Source organism: Callithrix jacchus, chromosome 4, assembly GCF_049354715.1.
Source record: "Callithrix jacchus isolate 240 chromosome 4, calJac240_pri, whole genome shotgun sequence".
NCBI classification, from domain to species: domain Eukaryota; kingdom Metazoa; phylum Chordata; class Mammalia; order Primates; family Cebidae; genus Callithrix; species Callithrix jacchus.
Window position 1 is genome coordinate 4,240,541 of NC_133505.1, and position 23,434 is coordinate 4,263,974.

A 23,434-nucleotide genomic window follows, 5' to 3' on the forward strand; every position below is an offset into this window, starting at 1 on the left:
AAATATGCAGATCAACCTTACCAATACTGTGTATAGAAAGAAAACAGTATTATTTTTGACAAATTTACTGAGCATTGAGCATCTAGTATACTACAACCATGATACAATAGAGAATGAGAGACATGGAATGTGTCCTCAAAACGTCCACATTCTAGAACAAATGAAGCTGAAGTAGTAACCAAAGAAATTACTAAAGAAAACTATGCTTATGAAGAAAGTGGGTAGGAAGAGAAGGCAAGGAAAAAAAATAAATGTATACGTTTTACATTTTAGCCAAATTTTAAGGCATGAGATTCTGATAGAGTTTCAAAGCTTTCAGAGATTAAAGTATCCTTCAAGCACAGTGAGGATTGAGTGTCTAGGGTAATCAAGTTTTTAAAACGATCTGGGTGGCAATGTTTTTAAACAGATACCACACATGGACAAGGATATGGTTACATTGGCACTCCCATACATTTGAAGTGGGAACATAAATTGTTTTAATTTTCTAGATGTAAATTTGACGATGCCACTTCATGTACAGCTTAAGAACCTTACTAAGATTTGTGCCGGGCATGGTGGCTCACACCTGCAAACCCAGAACTTTGGAAGGCTGAGGAAAGCGGATCACTTGAGGTCAGGTGGATCACCTGACTTCAGGACTTCAAGACCAGCCTGGCTAACATGGTGAAACTCTACTAAAAATACAAAAATTAGCGGAGTGTGGTGGTGGATACCTGAAATCCTAGCTACTAGGGAGGCTGAGGCAGAACTACTGAACCCAGGAAAATGAAGTTGCAATGAGCAGGGATCATGCCAGCACACTTCAGCCTGGACAACAAAGCGATAATCTGTCAAATAAACAAACAAACAAATAAATAAAGCCTTAGTAAGGTTTCTTATGTCCTTCCCATCCCCTTCCATTTTCTGTGCTATTGTCATACCTTTTACTCCCACATAATAAAACTTATAAAGCATTATTTTTGCTTTAAAAAACTCTTTTTAGAGCTACTATTTCTTTAATTCAGTGTTCTGCAACCATCGCCACTAACTGCAGAACATTTCCATGACACAAAAAGGGAAGTCCTGTACCTGTTAGCAATCACCTTCAATGCAACAAGCTTTTAAAGAGATTACAAAAGAAAAAAAAATTGTCTTACTTTTACTGCCACAGTTACCATTTCTAGTACTTCACTTCTCTTTGTGAAGCTCTAAATTTCCATTTTAAATCACTTGCCTTCTGCCTGAACAACTTCAACATTTCTTGTGGAGGTCAGCCAGCAACAAATTCAAGTAGGCTTTTTTTTTTTTTTTCCCAGACAGGGTCTTGCTTTGTCACCTAGGCTGAAGTGCAGTGTGGCTCAATTATAGCTCACTGCAGCCTCTGCTTCCCAGGCTAAAGCGATCCTCTCACCTCAGTCTCCCAAGGAGATGAAACCACAGGTGTGCGTCACCGTGACTGGCTGATTTTTGTATTCTTTGTAGAGATGGGGTTTCGCCATGTCACCCAGGCTGGTCTCGAACTCCTGGACTCAAGCAATCCTCCGGCCTCAGCCTCCCAAACTGCTGAGATTGCAGGTGTTGGCCACTGCACCCAGCCCCAGTATGCTTTTTTGAAAACTACTATAAAGATGTCTCTCCAGGCCAGGTGCAGTGACCCACACCTGTCATCCCAGCATTTTGGGAGCACGAGGCAGGCAGATGATGAGGTCAGGAGTTTGAGACCAGCCTGGCCAACACAGTGAAACCCCTTCTCTACTAAAAATACAAAAATATTAGCCAGGTGCTCTCCTCTCATGCATGTGTAGGTCAGGACTCAACTTGACGTCAGGAGACTCCTCCACCTGCCTCTGGAGTTCTGTGTACAACTCCCACATTTCTAGTACTCTGCCCCACAAATTATGACAGTCTTCCCTCCCCACCAATCCTCATCTTGTCCTCTCAATTCAGTAAGACACCAGGCTTTAATTTGGGTTCCCCATCCCTGCTCTGTACCCTAAAAACTACCTCTAGATAATAAATTGGAGCAACCATAGAACTCAGCAGGTTTGTTTCCCACCTTTCAGTGACCACAGTCTTGTGCTGCCTGTTACCCAATGTCTACAAATTGCTATTTCATATATTGTTCAGTTTTCTAGTTACTTAAAATAGCAAGGCTGTTATTCCATCACTGCTGGACAGAATATATATTCAAGTATATGTTCAAGTAACAGTTTCTCAATTTTGTATCTTGTTGCTGTTTTGAGACAAGGTCTCAATCTCACCCAAGCTGGAGTGCAGTGGCTCGTAACTCACTGCAACCTCAAAATCCCAAAGTGCTGGGATTACAAGCATGTACATGACCTTACAACCTCAATTTAGTTTCTCAAGGCTTAGTCTTCATCAAGCTCTACTTCATTAAAACACCAAACAATATTTTTCTTCTTTTTTTCTTGGAATTTGCCCTGCTCTTCTTAGTTTGACAATGAACGCAATTCTCCTACCTCTTTGATTATGATTTCTGATTCTTGAATCCTGAACGTTTTAGGAAAGTTTAGGCAAGTTTCCCAAATCCTATTCTTGCCACATTTTCTTCTACATCTGTGTAGGACTTCACCCTATGAAATTTCAACAAGTCCCACAAATTCATTCATGACCTCTTCTGGGGCTCTTAACAAAAGTAACTAGGTGACTAGCCTTGCACTTCATTCACAGACAGGGAGAAAAGGTGAATAAAAAATATAATTTCTACATTTTAAAGTGTGTGTGTGTGTGTGTGTAATTTTTTTTTTTCTTTTTTTTTTTTTTTAGCAGAGTCTTGCTCTGCTTAAAGTTACCCAGGCAGCTCAGTAGCACAATCTTGGCTCACTGCAATTTCTGCCTCTGGAGTTCAAATAATTCTCATTCCTCAGCTCCTGAGTAGGTGGGACTACAGGCACGTGCCACCATGCCCAGCTCTAATTTTGGCATTTTTAATAGACATGGTGTTTCAGCATTGTCCAGGCTGGTCTCGAACTCCTGGCCTTAAGTGATTTGATGGCCTCAGCCTCCCAAAGTGCTGGCATTACAGGCATGAGCCACCACGCTGGCTATAAAAGTACTTTTATACACATACAACCAGAGGAAAAAACAGAAGTTAATTCATTTAAAGTGTAAAGAATGATGACCTGTTTTATAGCTAACATTATCTTACTTTTCTGTATCAACACACACACACCCCCCTATTTTTTAAGTCCCCATTTCTAGCTCATAACTCCAGCTGTTTCTGCAGGCCAGAATCTCACACTACTATTTTCAAAAGAAAGTCACGTATCTTCCTACTGGAGCCTCTCTCCCTCTGTGCCAGTTAGTGATACCCAGTCCTCCCATAAGCTTCAGAGTCATTTCAACTTGTTGGAAACAATGAATTTCAACCCAAGAGAAACAGTATTATTGCAGATGGCTCCAGAATAATGATCTCAAAGCAGCACTAAAAAGCTAGCAGAATGAAAAACCCCCTTTTTTCTAGGTCAGAGATGTAAGGAAAATCTGCAAGGAGGAAGCCATGCCCTTGGCATAGAAGCAGCTTGTTCCCGGGATAAAGAGGTACATTTGGAAGAGCACGCCAAAGTTGGACAGTAAACCAACAAGGGAACTGTTGAGCAGAGTCAAGAGGCTGGGGACTTGAGCCTGCATTTTGGGGGTACGCACAGATGACAAAAGGAGAAACACATCATAAACCCAGTTTCAAATGGCACTTTGGCATAAAATTATTTTGCTGCCCAAACTGACATTTAATATTGGTTGAAATGAAAAAGACATACCAGCCATCAACTTTTTACCATGTAATTATTGTAATGAATAATGTCATGTCTTTTTACTTTAACGCTCTTTTGAAAATGGGTAATAAATGAACAATGTACAGAATTCAAAAATCATAAAATAGTATGGACGTTGAGAATATTTTGTTAAGTGAAACAAACCAGTCACAAAAAGACAAATACTATATGATTCCATTTGTATGAACTGTCTAGAGAAGTCCAATTTATAGAATCAAAAAGTAGAATGGTGACTGCCGAGGGTAGGTGAAAGTATTAAGTACTTGTTTAATGGCTACGAAAAAGTTTTGGAGACTGTACTATATGAATATACTTAACACTACTGAACTGTACCCTTAAAAATGTTTAAGGTAGTAAGTTTTGGTATATGCATTTTATCACAATTAAAAATTTTTTTAAAAGGCTGGGTGAGGTGGCTCATGCCTATAATCCCAGCACTTTGGGAGGCTGAGGCAGGATCACAAGGTCAGGAGTTCAAGACCAGCCTGGCCAAAATGGTGAAACCCCATATCTTTAAAAAAAAAAAAAAAAATTAAGTCACAAATTAGTATAGAAAATATCACCTAATTGTGCCTTCTGGCCACTCAGTTCCACTCCTAAGAGACAGCCAGTGTTCAGATATACTCTCATCTTTCCAAATATATTCCATCTATGTATGCTTGCAAATATATGCCTTTTGAGATAAAACACACCCACACACAAATAGCAGCATACTACATGTACTGTTCATGCACTTTGATCTTTTCATTTCCTACACCTTAAAGAGTTTCCTAATTACTTCATATAGAGCTGCCTTACTCCTTTTAAGAGCTGCTACTAATTCACTATATGACTGTATCAATTATTTTACCAGTTCCCTACTCATGGGTGATTAGGTTTTGTAAGAACTTTTGTGCTTACAAACACAGCAATGAATACCTTCGTGCTATTTTTAACCCCCACATATGCATAAATGCATGTAAATCTATGTTATATGCCTATAATAAATCTGCTAAAAAGTTGTGTATTCATGTGTGACTGCATGTATGCACACACACTTTTACAAAAAAAAGTATACTGAAGTACAGCACACAAATTCAGAACAGTATGATTCTTAAGTTCATAGCTTGATGAATTTTCCCAATATGATCCCACTTAACAGAGATTAAAAAAAAAAAAAAAACTACAACTTTATAAGCCTCCAAAAGCCCCTCATTTCTCCACCCAGTAAGCTCCCCAAGAGTAATACCACCCTGACTTCTAACACCACAATTTTGTCTGTTTTTGAACGTGTATTTTTGTGTTTGGCTCTTTCACCTAACATTATGTTTGTGAGTCATTCATGTTGTGTGAATTGTAATTCATTATTATTGCTCTATAATATCCCATTATGTAAATACATCACAACTTCTCTAAACTTATCTGTATTACACAAGGTATGTGAATTCTTACATTTTAATAAATATTATTCAATTGCTCTCCAAAGAGTTTAGAATCTTACCATTAACATGTGGAAGTAGCTATTTTCCTACACCTTAGCCAACAGCTAATCAAATGTCTTAATCTTGGCTAATCGGATATTTTTAAAATGCTTTCAATACAGTTTCAATTTGCTTTTCTCTTATAACAACTGAAACTAAGGAACATTTCATACATTTAGGTATAAAAGCCACTTGACTTTCCTTTGAACTGCCTCTGAATGTGTCCACTTGGCCTTTTCTATCAGCAGGTGACCCTGCTTTGTAAAGGAAATTAGCCCTTTGAACATGCTGCACGGCAACTAGTTTTTCCCAGCTTATCACTGCAGTCCCAGTTTTGTTTATACTAGTTTTTGCCCTGTCTAGGTTGTCTGTTTTTTTGTGGTTTTGTTTAAGATTAAAAGTCCCACTCTGTTGCCCAGGCTGGAGTGCAGTGCAGTGGTGGGATCTCAATGGTTCATGCCTGTAATCCTAGCACTTTGGGAGGCCAAGGTGGGTGGATCACTTGAGGTCAGGAGTTCAAAACCAGCCTGGCTGACATGGTGAAACCCCCATCTCTACTAAAAAAATAAAAATAAAAAAATAATTGGGTGGTGGCAGATGCCTGTAATCCCAGCTACTCAGGAGGCTGAGGCAAAAAAATTGCTTGAACCCAGGAGGTAGAGATTGCAGTGATAGCAAGTTAGCTATCTCTCTTCCTGAATAACTACTCAGTTCATCCAATACTATTTACTAAAGGATTCACTATTTTCATCACCTATACCACTGTTGACCACACAAAACATTCCTATAAACGAGGCTACTTCAGTGCTGTCAACTCTGTGCCACTGATTGGATGCTCAAATCGGTTTGGCTTCAACATACGCTTTAACATTTGACAGCACTAATACCCCCTTCCTGAACAGTTTCATAATTTTTGTGAAAATTTTCATTTTTGTTCTTTCATAAAACTTTACAAATTTTGAAAAGCCTACTGAAATATTAATTGGGATTACTTTAAATTCACAAAGAAAGAGAGAGGGAGGGAGGGAGGGAGGGAGAGAGAGAGAGAGAGAGAGAGAGAGTGTGTGTGTGTGTGTGTGTGTGTGTGTGTGTGTGTGTGTATCTTCCCCCAGAGATTCCATCTCACTATATTGCCCAGGCTGGTCTCCAATTCCTGGCCTCAAGTAATCCTCCCACCACCTCAGCCTCTCGAAGTGCTATGTTATAGGCGTGAGACACTGTGCTTGGCATATTTCACTAAATTTAAGACATTTTCAATGTAAGATGCAGTTATTTTATGCCACTTGAAAGAGCTTCTTTAGATGTAAACACTTCTGTTTTCATATCACATCTGACTTGTACTTATAATGAAAGTTATGTAAAATAAATTGGTTAAGATGCTCCTAACCTAATTTCATAATTACCACATGGCCAGAAGTACCTGGAAGATGTCATCAGTTTTAGTATCTTTACTTTAGAAATCATAAAAGGTTAAAAAAAAGTATCTTTTTAACAATATAAAATATGGCGACTTAGAGGAAATACTGACATCATATCAATGTGAATGCCGTCCTATTCAAGAACAAAATATGTTTTAGCATTTATTCAATTCTTTTATGAGCATCAGTAAAGTTTTATATTTTTCAGAAATATCTTTCATTTTCTTGTTAATTATTGTTTATATTACTTTTTTCTTCGTAGAGTTAGGGTCTGACTGTGTTGCCCAAACTGGTCTCAAACTCCTGGGCTGAACTGATCCTCCCGCCTTGGCCTCCCTCCCAAAGTGCTGGGATTACAGGCATGAGCCAGTGTGCCTAGCGAGTTTATTTCTAAGTAGAATTTTTGTCCTTCAAAAATTCTGTTTTGAAAATGTGCAAAACCTTTATACAGTAAATTATATAACAATATAGAGAAGAAAAATTAAAGACCAAAACACATTGAGAAAAAAATGCTTATGAATCAGAAGATTCAATGGTACAAACATTTCAAATTCCCATTATAGCAGGTGTAACTAAAAACAAAACAAACAAAATTTCCAATTATTCCAAACTGATTCAACACAATTCCAATCAAATCCTAACAGGTATTCTTGTGGAACATCACAGCTGATTCTAAAATTTATGTGGAAAAGCACAGGGCCCAGGGCCACACATAACCAAGATTTATTATCCACTGAATATCAAGACATAAAACTAGATGAGTGATTCTCAAACTTTTTGGTTTGACATTCCTGCAAACTATTGAGATTCTAAAATGCTTTAGTTAACATGGGTTATAGCTATTATATTTAACACAGTAGAAATTAAAACAGAAAATTTATTTATTTATTTATTGAGATGGAGTCTCCCTCTGTCACCCAGACTAAAGTGCAGTGGCACGATCTTACGTCACTGCAACCTCTGCTTCCCAGGTTCAAGCAATTCTCCTGCCTCAGCCTCCCAAGTAGCTGAGATTACAAGCATGTGCCACCACATCCCACTAATTTTGTATTTTTTTATTTTATTTTATTTTATTTTGAGATGGAGTTTTGCTCTTGTTACCCAGGCTGGAGTGCAATGGCACGATCTCAGCTCACCGCAACCTCCGCCTCCTGGGTTCAGGCAATTCTCCTGTCTCAGCCTCCTGAGTAGCTGGGATTACAGGCACACACCACCATGCCCAGCTAATTTTTTTGTGTTTTTAGTAGAGACGGAATTTCACCATGTTGACCAGGATGGTCTCGATCTCTTGACCTCGTGATCCACCCGCCTCAGCCTCCCAAAGTGCTGGGATTACAGGCGTGAGCCACCGCACCTGGCTAATTTTGTATTTTTAGTAGAGACAGGGTTTTACCATGTTGCCCAGGCTGGTCTCAAACTCCTGACCTCAGGTGATCTGCCTGCCTTAACCTCCCAAAGTGCTGGGATTACAGGCATGAGCCACCAGGACCAACCAAAACAGGAAAGTTTTAAGTGTTAATTCATTCATTTAAAAATAATAAGAAATCTATTATATGCTACTATAAATAACACTTTGATGAAAAATAACTGTTTTCCAAAACAAAATTTTTAAAATGAGTGAGAAGAGTGGCACTCTGACATTTTTGGAAATCTCCTTTATTTGAAAGACCTCTTGGTTCTCTTATCTGCTTCTGCATTCAATCTGGTGCAACACTGCATTTCATGTGGCCTCTGGAAAACCCTATTGTACATTTGTGAGAACATGAGTCTGAGACAAAAAAATCACCTAGCGTTACTATAAAAAGAGTTTTGACCTGGCCAACACCCTGCTCTGAAAAGGTTTAAGGAAACGAGGAATAGAAGAGGCAGGCAAATCCTTGTATAACAATCACCTGACTTGTGTCTAAGGAAGCTCTACAAAGCAGGAGGGGATGGCATTTACAATAAATGGAACTAAACATCATCATCAACATCATCATCATCATCATCATCATTTGTCATCTAGGAAAACAAACTGACCCCATCTCACACCACACACACACAAATTCCAGAGACTATTGATTTAAAGGTGAAAAGCAAACAGTAACAGAAAATAATGCACATTGTCTTCACACAGGGGTACAAAAACTGCTAATTACAAAGGAAAAGTCAGAAATGTTCAACTACATTAAAATTAAGATTTTCTTTAATCAGAGAGATGCAAATCAAAACTACAATGAGATACCATTTCATTCCAGCTTAAATGGCTTTTATCAAAAAGACAGGCAATGACTGATGATGGCGAGGATATGGGGAAAAAGAAACCCTTGAACACTGTTGTTGGGAATGTAAATTAGCATAATCACTATGTGGAGTTTCCTCAAAAAGCTAAAAATAGAACTTCTGTGTGATCCAGAAATCCCACTGCTGGGTATACACCCAAAAGAAAGGAAATGAGAACATCAAAGAGATTCCTGCACTCCCAAGCTGACTGCAGCACTGTTCACAATAGCCAAAATGTGGAATTAACCTACGTGTCCATCGATAGAAGAATGGATAGAGAAAATGTGGTACTTACACACAACGCAGCACTATTCAGCCATCAAAACGAATGCAATCCTGCCATTTGCAACAACATGGATAAAACTGGAGGACATCATGTTAAGTAAAATAACCAGGCACAGAAAGACAAACATTGCATGTTCTCACCCATATGTGGGAGCTAAAGGAAAAAAACGGAACCCACGTAGACATAGTAGAGGACAGGAAGGGAAGTGGGAAATAAGGAGGGATTGGTGAATGGGTACAAAAATACAGTTAAAAAGAATGAGTAAGTCTAGTGCTCAGTAGCACAATAGGGCAACACAGTTAACAGTAATTTTTTTCTATTTCAAAATAACTAACAGACTAGAATTGGAATATTCCTAACATGGAGAAATGATAAATGCTTCCAGTGATGGGGTACCCTACCCTAATCTGATAATTATGCATTGTGTGCTTGCATCAAAATACCGCATCCACCCCACAAACATGTATGGTTATTAGGTATCCATGATAATTCAAAATTTAAATGTAAAACTTTTCTGTTAGTGAAGAGATACCTTTAAGAGAATAAAAATGCTAGCCACTACCCAGTAAAAGACAGTTGCAACACAGATATGGGGCAGGGAGGGGATCAATATATTTATCCCTTATACAAACCAATAAAACAAAAAACATCAACCAGAAAATTAGGCAAAAGACTTCAATGAGCTCTTCAAACAGAAGACATCCAAATGGCCAAAAAAAAAAATATATATATACGTATATACATAATATATATATACGTATATATATAATATATATATATATACACATATAAATATTAAACAGCTGTTCCAACCTCATTAGTAAACAGAGAAATGCAAATTAAAACCAGAGTGGAGTGTTAATTGGTACAACCACTTTGGGAAACTGCTTTGTCGTTTCTAGTAAACACTCACCTGCCCCATGACCCAGAAATCCACTCCTATATACCCAAGAGAAATAAGTACATATAAGGATGTTCATAGCAGCTTAATTCATAATATCCAAAACCTAGAAACAATCAATAAGAAAATAAACAAAGTGTAATATAATCATACAACAGAACTCAGCAAGAAAAAAAGAATAACTAACAACATGGATAAATTGCAAAAAACCATTATGCTGAACAAAAGAAGTCAGACACAGTAGAGTACATAAAATCTGAGCTCATTTATGTGAAGTTCAAAAACAAGTAAAACGCAGGTATAGTGGCCAAAGTCAAAATAGCAGCTTCTGTCTGGACAAGCGCATGAGAGAACTTTCTGGGATGATGGAAATATTCTGTATCTGGATAGTGGTTACAGAGATACATTTATATGTAAAATATCCTTTCAGGCTGTACATTTTTGTATTTTATTGTGTATGACATACACCTCAGTTACACACAAAACCCTAATTATGTACCTACCAGAATGGTTAACAAAATTGGGAAAAAGGTGGATAAGCAAGAATTCTCACACTTTGTTGGTAGAAATCTAAACTAGTGCAACCACTTTGGAAAATAGTCTGGCATTACTAAGTAAAACTGAAGATATACAAAAATGTTTATAGCAGCAGTATTCATAATTGCTGTGAACTGGAGACAAATACCCATCAGAAAGAGAGTGAAGGATGGGCATGGTGGCTCAGGTCTGTAGTCCCTGCACTTTGGGAGGCTAAGGTAGGTGGATCACCTGAGGTCAGGAGTTTGAGATCAGCCTGGCCAACATGGTGAAACCCTGTCTCTACTAAAAATAAAATAATTAGTGGGGTATGGTAGTGCACACCTGTAGTTCCACCTACTCAGGAGGTTGAGGCAGGAGAATCGCTTGATCCCAGAAGGCAGAGGTTGCAGTGAGCCAAGATCGTGCCATTGCACTTCAGCCTGGGTGAAAAGAGTGAAACTCAGTCTCCAAAAAAAAAAAAAGAGAGTGTGAATACATCAATTGTATTAGATTCCTAACAGATTATTATTCAGCAATGACTAAGCAAACTATAGCTCCATGAAACACAGTTGAATCTCACAAAATGACACTGAATGAACGCAGCCAAGTAAACAAAACAAAATAAATCGTTCCATTTATATAAAGTTCAAAGAGCAGGGAAAACTAAGCTACCAAGTTTAGGTGCAATCTTAGAAAATGATTCTCATCAAAGTCAGGAGAGAGGTAACATTTTTGAGAAGGAGGAGGCATATAGTTGATTAGAGGGAAGTTAAGGGAGGGCTTTCAGGAGCACTGGCATTGGTCTATTTAATGACCTGAATATAGGTTATAGGGTTACGCTTTGTTGATTACAACAACAAAAGATGCACCACTCAATGATTTTTCTGTGTGTATGGTTTTTTCTTGAGACGGAGTCTCACTGTGTCACCCAGGCTGGAGTGCAGTGGCACGATCTCAGTTCACTACAACCTCTGCCTCCTGAATTCAAGTGATTCTCCTGCCTCAGCCTTCCAAGTAGCTGGAATCATAGGCACCCACCACCGCACCCATGTAATTTGTTGTGCTTTTTAAGTAGAGATGGTTTCACCATGTTGGCCAGGCTAGACTCGAACTCCTGATCTCAGGCAATCCACCTGCCTCAGCCTCCCAAAGTGCTGGCATTACAGGCATGAGCCACCGTGCCCAACCAGTGATGCCTTTGGTTAAGATAGTAAACAGCATTTTTGGAGGAAGAATATGAAATAAATCTTGGACATGCTGAATATGGAATACTTTTTAAACATCCAAGTAGAGATGTCCAGGAGGCAATTAGGTATCAGCAGATCCAGTTCTCAACAGCAAAAGTTGGAGTAGAGATGAAAATGTTGGATTTGCCCATGACTGAGGCCATGGACATGGCTGTGACTGCTTAGGCAAAGAATGACAGAAGGGCCTAGGGCTGATGGGTGGAACATCAACATTTAATGGCCAAATACAGGAGACTAAGCCAGCAAAAAAAAAAAAAAAAAGTGGTAGGAGGAAAATGAGAACATGTCATGCAAGAGGAAAGATTGTCTCAAGAGTAAGAAGTCACTCTCTGCGGGTTGACGTGTAGCTGAGGAGTGGCAGGGGGGTGTGCGGGGGACATGGATTGTGTGTAATTCTCAGCAAGTCAGTTGTTACTCCACCTCTTTCTGGCTGATTTGACATAGGCAACAACCCAACAGAAAACCAGTGCTTCTGAGAATGGCTGCAAGTTTTCATGTGCTGTCTTTTGAGGTGAGAAATCAAACCTGAGCTATTCTGTCTCCTGATTCTCAGGAAGGAAGGCAGATGTGAGAACACTAAGTCTGTGTGTCACTGGGCAGCATCACTGTTAAACTGTCAGCACACAGATGCAAGCTCACTTTTCTCCTTCCATGTGAATAAAGTGGTTGAGAACGTCATCACTCCCTCCTGTACCCCACACTGTCAGGGATAGTCAGGGCCAAACCTACTACGTGGGCAGAGGCCAGGGCAGGTGTCCAAGGCCAAATCAGCAATCAGCCAGGGCAAATGGGCTCACTCTGGTTACATGACCTGGGACAACTGACAGACAGAAAGGAGTGAAATGTGGAGAAGAGCACAGTGTGTTTGAGTACTGGGGAGATGAAAAGGGTTCATCTCATGGCCTGCTTTAGTTTGAAACAATTTAAGCTTAACTAGATTCCAAAAAACCCCTAGCATTTCCATATGAACCAGCTGGTCTCATTCCAGTCTTCTACCCTGGAGTTTGCTGCCCAAGTCCTAGTTAAGAATAAAATATGCAGTCCTTTTGTTTTCCATTTGTCAGTGAAAATATTTAATACAAATCTTTTTCCCATTGACCCTATAGACTTGAAAACAGTGGCTATAGACTGAAGACACTTCTGATATTCCAGGAATCCCTGACCAGAATAATATGAAATTGCCATAATTTCTCAATTTCTAGTATCACACAAATAAACTACATCGCATACACACACACACACACACACACACACACACACACAGACACACACACAGGCATGCATACCTACCTCTCAGAAAACTGCACAGATTCAAAATGAACAAATAGTAATTAATGTGTTCCTTACTGGCTAGTGAATAATAACATTAACTAAAACAAAAACAAGTATTATTTTTAAACCCACTATTGCCCCCCACCAAATATTTAAATCATGAAGTCTAAAATGACAGAACAGCAAATTAATACAGTCCTTTGGGAGGGAAATCTGGTGATACATATTAGAAACCATAGTACATTCTTACAATGAATACTATGTCAACACTTTAAAATGAGATGCCTGTGTGAGAACTAGCTCTGAAGGAGACACAAGGTATTTACCAATTGTTATACTGAATGACAGTATTTGTGGAACACCTATGTACTAGGGCTGTGCTGACTGATCGTACACCTGCTGTTTAATTTTATAATAACCTTACAAGGGAGGCGGCATTTAATAAATAAAATGAAAGCGGAGGCTCAAGTTTATTATCTAGTATCACTGAGGGAGGACATAGCAGAATCAGGATTTAAAACCATGAAACCTTGATTTCAGAACCTATAGTTCCACTCACTGTGCCAGTGGGTCATAAAGTATACATACTTTTGAATAAATCATTTAATATGCATCAATGTTACATATTTCTTAATATACAGCAATGTACATAAAACATCAATGTTATATATTTATGTAATATACATCAATGTACGAGTTCACAGCTCTTATCACTAAGGATTTTTGGATTTCTTTAGCAAATTTTAAGAAAATGTTATGAATTAACAATACAGATGATACAAATATATGGCAAAAGTAACAAGAAGACACATCAATGACTAAAAGTTTGGAGAACAAAACTCTCACCCTTTCAAAAAGCACTTTCTTCTTTATATGCTGCAATACAGTATGAAATTTTCACAACCATTACGTATTACCTCAGAGTTTTTTCAAAAAAAGAAAACAACCCCCGAAAACATTTTTGATCTAAAACGAGTAAAAGCACTATCTTACTGTGTACTCTCAGAAACTAGAAACATCCTTCTCATCTAACATAAGAGTTAAGTACAGTTATCAACTTGTTTAAATAGTCCTTAATCATCAAACTAACAAGAAAGAGAGATCATACTATACTGCCAAGTACAGTTATCAATTTGATCAAATAGTCCTTAATCATTAAATTAATGCCAGTAAGAAAAAGATACCATTCTATACTGCCAATTGTTACAAGAGCCTGAGTATACATATACCACATATCATGATAAAGTCTCTTCAGACCCAGAATTAAAGGTGAAAAGAGAAATGGAAACAGTAAGAGATGACATGAGGCTTTTCCCTCAACTAATTTACTCTAACACTACTTTGTAATACATGTGTTTAGAACAAAACAGTGCTACAGTGAGCATCTAGGTTAAAACCATTATCAGAGAGGCAACTCCAGAATAGACAGAAACAGTATGCTCTTTTATGGAAAGACCTGCTAGTGAGAATTGACTCCTTCCAATATTCATCTATAAATTCAGCACAATTGTAATCATAATCTCAATAGGATTTGTCTTAAAACTCATCAAAATAATTCTAAAATTCACCAGAAACAGAAAATTCATGAGAATAGCTAAAAAAAATTTGAAAATGAGCATATTTGCCCTATCAGATATCAAACTTCTATAAAAAGTCACAGGGGAGGGGAAGTAATGGAATAAACACAGACAGACCTGTCACTGGAACAGAACTGAGACTCCAGAAAGAGGCTTCATGGATGCAGGAAGACGTTGTGGCATTTGAAATATGAACAGGTCAGTGAACAGAGAGACACAAAAGCTTATCCAAATGGGAAAAAGTTAGATTCCTACCCTCACACTAGACACAAAAGGAAACTCCACAAAAACTAAATGAGCCTCAGTGTGGGAAAAAAAAATTTCACATAAAATGTATGAAAAATTTTTAAAGATAATCTTGGGATGGTAAAGATTTTGCTAAACAAAAAAGAAACCAAAGCTATAAAGAAGTGAAAGATTTTCAAGTTGAATAATGAAGAATTTTTTCAAGTGAAAAATCTGACCATATAAGTTAAAACTTCTGTATAAAGACACCATAAACAAAATTAAAAGACAAGTAACAAATGAGGAGAAAATACATGTAACACACATAACAAAAGATTAACCATTGTGATAGCTAAAGAACTCCTATAAAGCAGTACGAAGAGATAACCAGAGCGGGAAAAATGGGCAAACGTATGAACAGACAATATCCAGAAGACTAGTGTAACACTGAGCAAACGACCATCTAGGGGATTAAAGAAATCACATTTTTAAAACAAATTACACTTATTTACATGATATCCGAATAGGAAATACCCTTTTAAAATTGAACCTACAGACAAAAATTACCAAGAAAAGTCATTAAAATTTTCATAGACTTAAAAAGAACTTTGTACTAGCATTCGTCTAAATCAATGTGAAAAATTCTAAGATATATCTAAGCAGGAGAAGAAACAGTTAATAAAAATGTTAAAACCTCATTATCAAACAAGGTGATTAAAAAATACTTTTTTAAAATATGAAAACAATTAAACCTCGCTGATGCTTGGGGAAAATGCAAATCAAAACAATGACATGACAGTTTTCATATATCATACTGACAAATATGTAAAAACTGAGAATGCCCAATAATGGCAAGAGTATAGGGCACCCAGTATTCTCTTACATTACTGGTGGAATTTTTAACATTGAAAAACAGTGATTTTTTTTTTTTATTTTTTTTTTGAGACAAAGTCTCACTCTGTCACCCATGCTGGAAGTACAGTGGCACAATCTCGGCTCACTGCAACCTCCACATCCCAGGTTCAAGCCATCCTCCTGCCTCAGCCTCCAAAGGAGCTGGGATTAATTTTTGTATTCTTAGTAGAGACGGGGTTTCACTATGTTGGTCAGGGTGGTCTCAAACTCCTGACCTCAAATGATCCACCCACCTCAGCCACCCAAAATGCTGGGATTATGGCCACTGCGCCCAGATGCAATATGTTAAGTCAGGAAAAGACATATTAAACATAAAGTAAGATCTCAACCATGTTGTAAAATAATAACTATGTTTTATGAGTACCTTTATGCCAGGGGCCAGGCCTGTTTACATGTACTAGTGTACTTCATATTCACAATAATCCTATGAGTTAACACTATTACTAACCTCATTTTATGGAGGAAGAAACTGAGACAAGAAATCAAGTGATGGAGCCAAGACTTCAACTCAGGTTGACTCTAGAGTCCCAGATCCTAGTCACTAGCACAATGTACAGAAATTAAGCAAACTCTTTAAACACAGTGGACTTGAGTATACTGTCTACTTTAATTCCCTAATTTGTCATAGATTTTCTACTTTACTTCTCAAATACAATGATTTTTTAAAGGATCAATAATCACAAGACAGCAACAGTGTCCCTGAAATTGCCCTAGAGATGCGAACTACAAAATAAAACTCATAAATCAGAATCCAATAGCTTTAAATATTTTAGTATAAGAACATTTTTCTAAATGAATTTCATGTGGATCTTTAACATAAGAAACAGATTAAAGCACTATTTTAGTCTATCGGTGTATTTTAAAGCTCAAATGTGGCCGAGTATGGTGGCTCATGCCTTTACAGGCAGCACTTCGGGAGGCTGAGGCGGGCAGATCATTTGAGATCAGGAATGTGAGGCCAGCCTGAACAACATGGTGAAACCATGTCTCTACTAAAAATACATACACACACACACACACACACACACACACACACACACACTAGCTGGGTATGGTGGCACATGCCTGTAGTCCCACCTACTCAGGAGGCTGAGGCAGGAGAATCGCTTGAAGCTGGGAGGAGGTTGCAGTGAGCCAAGATTTTGCCACTGTATTCCAGCCTGGGCAAGAGTGAGACTCTACCTCAAAAACAAAAACAAAAACAAAAAAACTCTAATGTCGAACACGTATAATGAAAACAATGCAATTCTTCAGACGAACACAAACTTTATAGATGACTGGGCAGTCTTATGTCAAATTTGTTTTGTTTTGATTGCATGGTATCAAGAAAAACCTGATTCACAAAGATGAGTAGATGATAAAGCATGTTTTGCAAATGATAAAGCATGTTTTCTGTGTTTTTTAAATAGTACATTAATGCTATGTACAGATTTAATTATACCTGTCCAGAAGTTTTAAAAGTAGAACGTTTCTAAATTATGTAATAATGTTAAGGGATGTGAATACTTGGTAGTTGCAAACGTTTTGATAAAAAATAAAAACTTTACAACATGTAGTAATGCTGATATATGCATAAGGCAGTCACGTTATTGCATAATACAATTAGTTCTGATAGTACTGAATGTGCTTAGTTACAGGAGCAAACAAGCACCATCATAAAATTTCAAAATATCAACATAAAACTACAGTCTTACTAATCAGTAACATTTTTATCCTTTCTGAGGAGGAAAAGAAAAAAACAATTTTAATTAAAAAACAGAATGGCTTTTTTTATTTCCTGCGACAGTCTCGCTCTGTCACCCAGCCTGGATTGCAGTGACATGATCTCGGCTCACTGTAACCACCACCTCTCGGGTTCAAGTGATTCTCCTGCCTCACCCTCCCTAATAGTAGCTGGAACCACAGATATGTGCCACCATGCCCAGCTAATTTTTGTATTTTTAATAGAGAAGGGATTTCACCATGTTAGCCAGGATGGTCTCTATCTCTTGACCTCGTGATTCACCCACCTTGGCCTCCCAAACTGCTACAATTACAGGCAGTAGCCACCGCACCCGACCTGAGCCACCATGCCCAGCCTAAAAAATAAAATGGCATTTTAAGTCTATACACAAAATGAGAAACTCTATTCCAAGGATTGTTGTCCTGGATATAAGCATCACACACAATTTACATTTTCTTCCTTTTGCTTATTTTCTCTCAAATATTCTAAATGCATTGCTTTTCTTTCTTTCTTTCTTTTTATTTTGAGATGCAGTTTTGCTATGTTGCCCAAGCTGGAGTGCAGTGGTTCTATCTCAGCTCACTGCAACCTCTGCATCTCAGGTTCAAAGCAGTTTTCATGCCTCAGCCTCTCAGGTGGCTCAGACTATAGATGTACAACCCACCATGCCTGGCTAATTTTTGCATTTTCGGTAGAGACGGGGTTTCACCATGTTCGCCAGGCTGGTCTCGAACTCCTGACCACAGGTGATCCACCTGCCTCAGTCTCCCAAATGCTGGGATTACAGGCATGAGCCACCATGCCTGGCCAACTTTTTATTTTAAAACTATTATCATTACAAACCACAGGAATTTACAAAAAAGTACACAGGGAGGTCCCAAGTACACTCGCCCAAATTCCTCCAATGTTATAACTTATGTGACTCTAGTACACTGTCACCATCAGGAAACTGACCTTTGTACAATCCCAAGTTTATTCAGGTTTCAACAGTTTCATATGCAAAATGGGATTTGAGAATGCTAGGATTTGCATGCAGTATGTGTGTGTGTGTGTGTGGTTGTATGAAATTTTATCACATTTGCAGCTTTGTATAATCACACCTGAGATACAAGTGTTCCATCCCTACACAGCTCCCTCATGCTATGACTTTATAACCACACCACCCCTCACCTCCCATTCCTAACTCCTAGCAACCACTAAATCTGTTCTCCATCTCTGCAGTGTTATTTCAATAATGTTACATAAATGCAATCATACAGTATGTAACCTCTAACTTTTTTTTTTTTTTTTTGAGACAGAGTCTTGCTCTGTCACCCAGGCTGGTGTGCAGTGGCACAATCTTGGCCCACTGCAATCTCTACCTCCCAGGTTCAAGTGATTCTCCCACCTCAGCCTCTCTAGTAGCTGGGATTACAGGCATGCACCACCACACCTGGCTAATTTTTGTATTTTTTGTAGAGACACGGTTTCGTCATGTTGGTCAGGCTGGTCTTGAACTAAGGACCTTAGGTGATTCACCTGCCTTGGCCTCACAAAGTACTGGGATTACATGCATGAGACACCACGCCCAGCCTTCACTCAGTATAACTCTCTTGAGATAATCTGGTGGTACAAGTAAATAGTCATAATATATTAAAATTTAGCATGATATGCACTTGAGTGTATATAAGCATTTATAACATTTTAAAGTTTAAAACATTAAAATGTGAATCAAAGGCATATGAAATCCCTGTTTCCCTGACACAGAACAAGGATTATGGGATACAAATGTTGAACACTGGTAATCTAATACATGTCTAGTACAATCCATTACAGGTTGAGTATTCCTTATCTGAATGCTTTGGAGCAGAAACACTTTGGATTTGGAATTTTTTTTAGATTTGGGAATATGTGCATTATATACCAGTTGAGCATCACAAATCTGAAAGTGCGAAATCCAAAATGTTCCAAAATCCCAGAACTGTGAGTGCCAATATGTCACTCAAAGGAAATGCTCACCAGGGAATTTCAGAGTTTGGATTTTTGGATTAGGGATCCTCAGCCTGTACGAGCACTTTATAGAAGAAAGGCCCAGGGCTCAGTGCTATGTCTTATCAGTGTTTACAAGAGTACATGGTTTAAAAGAATGCCTGGTTTTGTACTTTTTATGGCCAAGCTCTAGATTCTGGTTCTTTCCCAACACAGTTGAGTGTGTTACCTTCAAATATGACCACTTGCTCTTCTTCTCAAGTGACTACAGTGTATTACCCTTTCAAGTTCTTCCTAATGATTGAGGAAATGAACTCCTCTTAAATTTCCAGATCTATGTGGCGCTGTAGCTAGCACCACACCTCAGGTCCAATGCTCCTATCTCTACGTGCGGCAGGTCCACATGACAAGGCCTCTCTCAGAAAGAGCTACCCCAGCCTAGGACAGATTCAAGCAAACTGTGCTCCCTCTCCCTCCCTCCAGGTGCCTAGATGCCCTATTTCCTTCCTCCCTAGGCTAAGTGGCTAAGTTTTCCAGATAGCTCACCCCCACTGCCTATCTGTTAGCTAACTTGAGTGTGACAAATCAAGTCCTCACACCTTCAGGTTTACAAGGCAAACACTCCAGGAACTTATTTCTCGAATACCAGTACCTTCACAGTAATTTATCTGCCTTTCCAAAGAGTGCTCTAAACAAGTAAAAGCTATAATACAAACTCATATTTTTGACATACAGATACCAAAAGTGGCAGCATTTTTTATTTCTGCAATTTAAAAAATCTGGTTGATATGGTTATCGCTCTAATATTAGATCTGAATAGAATTTGTAGTAGTGGTAAAAGGCTGGTTGTGGTGGCTCACAACTGTAATCCCAGCACTTTGGGAGGCCAAGATGGGAGGAGTTTGAGACCAGCCCAGGCAACAAAGTGAGACTTTGTCACTATAAAAAATGAGCCAGGTGTGGTGGGGTGTGCACCTGTACACCCAACAACTAGGGAAGCTGAGGTAGGGGGATTACTTGATGCCAGGAGGTCGAGGCTGCAGTGAGCCATGATTGCACCACTGCACTCAGCCTGGGGAGACAGAGTGAGACAACGTCTCAAAAATAAAGAAAGAAAAGAAAAGAAAAAAGGAAAGGAAGAAAAGGAAGGGAAAGAAGGGAAGGAAGGGAAGGCAGAAAAAAGGAGAGGAGGAGAGGGGAGGGAAGGAAAGGAAAGATAAGGTGAGGGAAGGATGGAAAGAGGGAGGGAAAGGAAGAAAAAGAAGGGAAGACAGGAGGACAGAAAGACAGAAAAAGAGTAGTGGTAAAGAGCTTGGACTCTTGAGCCAGACTGCCTGGGTCAGAATCAGGCCTCTGCCACTGTTCTACCTGGATCAAGTGTTAGTTTCCGTGGCTCAGTTTACTCATCTGTAAAATGGCAATAAAAGCTCCTTGCCTCATGGGACTGTTGTGAGACTTTAAAGCATTTAGACCACTGCCTAGCACACAGTATTATCTGTAAGCATTCACATTTATCTCTACTACAGTCCAGATTCACTTCTTTGTGATATTTCTCTATTCCTCTTGGACTCTTCAGTTCAACCTGCTTCTAAAATTTCCATAACAAGAAACAATGACAATGTCAAGAATTTTATTAAATTCATCTTAGTCAAAACTACTAGAACAAACTCTCTTTTATGCCCTAGCAGTTATTAACATTTCACTAAACATAAATGCAAGCATTTAAATTACGTGAGTAGTGGAACAAATGCCAAGACAAAGCAGGCTATCAGAACATATACATGACACTCCCCTGTTAAAAAAAAAGGGCGGGGGTAGGAATGATAAGGTCGTATGAATGTTTGTCTACGTGTCAAATGGCTCTGAAAACTTTCACAGCACCCTACTGACAGGAAGAACTGTCTGTTTGGGAAAAGGGATATGAAGACTTTTCGCAGCACATTCCTTGTTATCTTTCAAATCCGAAGCAGCAAATGCATTACTATTTTTTTTTTTTTTTTTTTTTTTGAGACAGTTTTGCTCCTGTTGTCCGGGCTGGAGTGCAATGGTGCGATCTTGGCTCACCACAGCCTTCACCTCCTGGGTTCAAGTGATTCTCCTGCTTCGGTCTCCTGAGTAGCTATTACAGGTGCCCACCACCATGTCTGGCTATTTTTTTTTCCTTTTTGGAGATGGAGTTTCGCTTGTTGCCCAGGCTGGAGTGCAGTGGCATGAACTCGGCTCACTGCAACCTCCACCTCCAGGGCTCAAGCGATTCTCCTGCCTCAGCCTCAGGAGTAGCTGGGATTACAGGCGCACACCACCACACCTGCATAATTTTTTATAATTTTAGTAGAGATGGGGTTTCATCATGTTGGCCAGGCTGGTCTCAAACTCCTGGCCTCAGGTGATCTGCCCAGCTCAGCCTCCCAAAGTGCTGGGATTACAGATATGAACCACCACAGCTGGCCATAAGTTCTATTCTAACAGTTTTATTATCTCAATAGGGTAGTAAATATATAGTACTTTTTTTTAAGATATGAGAGAGGTAGCAATCCAACATTTTGTAAAACATGGCAACTTTTTTGTGGACTTGATTTTCAAATAGAGTGGACCCTTAAACACCATGGGTTTGAGCTGCATGGGCCCATTTATACAAGGATCTTTTTCAACCCAATGCAGACCTGCATATGTGGAGGCCCAACTTTTCACATACCCAGAATCTGCAGGACCCACAGCAGGGACTTGAGTATGCCAGGATTTTGATAGAAACAGGGGTCCTGGAACCAACCCCCTATGGTGTATGTCCTATGCATATACCGTAGGACAACTGGACTACTTTTACAGTGTTAAGAAACATAAATTTCTTAAGCCTATTAACCTTTCCAGATCATTTGTACTATTCTTAACATAGAAATCCTTCTTGGAGAAGGTCTAATCAATAGGAAATACCTACATACAACATTCTGCATGTTAGGGCTGGGTGCGGTGGCTGATGCTGGTAATCCCAGCACTTTGGGAGGCTGAGGCAGGCAGATCACCTGAGGTCAGGAGTTCAAGACCAGCCTGGCCAACATAGTGAGACCCCATCTCTACTAAAAACACAAAAATCAGCCAGGCACGGTGGTGGGTACCTGCAATCCCAGCTACTTGGGAGGCTGAGGCAGAAGAATTGCTTGAACTCGGGAGGTGGAGATTCCGGTGAGCTGAGACCGTACCACTGCACTCCAGCCTGGGTGACATAGCAAGACTCCATCTCAAAAATAAAAATAAAAAGAATACTTTTTATATTAGTTTCTCTAACACAACTTCAAAAGTGTTTTAAATGAACACATCTTTATGCTATGCCATGAAGTCAGTCATAAAACACATTAAAACAATTAACGCTTAAACATATAAATGACTATATACAAGAAACTTATCATACTTAAAGGCATTTATCATCAAACACTGAAAAAAAAAGTAACATCTCCAATCAATGGTAACAGCTATAACTGAGGACAGACTCTATTTCAGGAACACAAATGTAATCACTTTTAACCCTAAGATTCATCTGGCAAAGTCGGTTGGTTGGTTTGCTTTTTGAGACAGGCTCTCTCTCTACCACCCAGGCTGGAGTGCAGTGGCACCGTCATGGTTCACCCCACAGCGACCTCAGCCTCCCGGGCTCAAGTGATCCTCACCCCTCAGCCTCCCAAGAAGCTGGAAGTAAAGGCATGCACCACCATGCCTGGCTAATGTCTGTATTTTTTATAGAGACAGGGTTTTGTCCTGTTGCCCAGGCTGGTCTGAAACTCCTGAGCTCAAGAGATCTGCCAGGTGTCAGCCTCCCAAAGTGCTGGGATTGCAGGTGTGAGCCAGGGTCTAAGTAGGTGTAAAACTCCCAATTTAACATAAGAAATTGAG

General features: G+C 39.0%; 2 long non-coding RNA genes across 10 annotated transcripts in view; one reads left to right on the plus strand and one right to left on the minus strand.

Annotated features, from left to right (window-relative positions):
• Positions 1-4,180, plus strand: part of LOC103792373 (uncharacterized) — a 104,704-nt gene extending 100,524 nt beyond the window's left edge. For all 3 annotated transcript variants that reach the window (XR_013533599.1, XR_013533597.1, XR_013533598.1), the window contains one exon: positions 3,467-4,180. This is a non-coding gene — a long non-coding RNA (uncharacterized LOC103792373). The remainder of the gene's footprint in view (positions 1-3,466) is intronic.
• LOC128928102 (uncharacterized) overlaps positions 1-23,434 on the minus strand; it is a 67,552-nt gene that overhangs the window by 39,585 nt on the left and 4,533 nt on the right. The window lies entirely within an intron of this gene.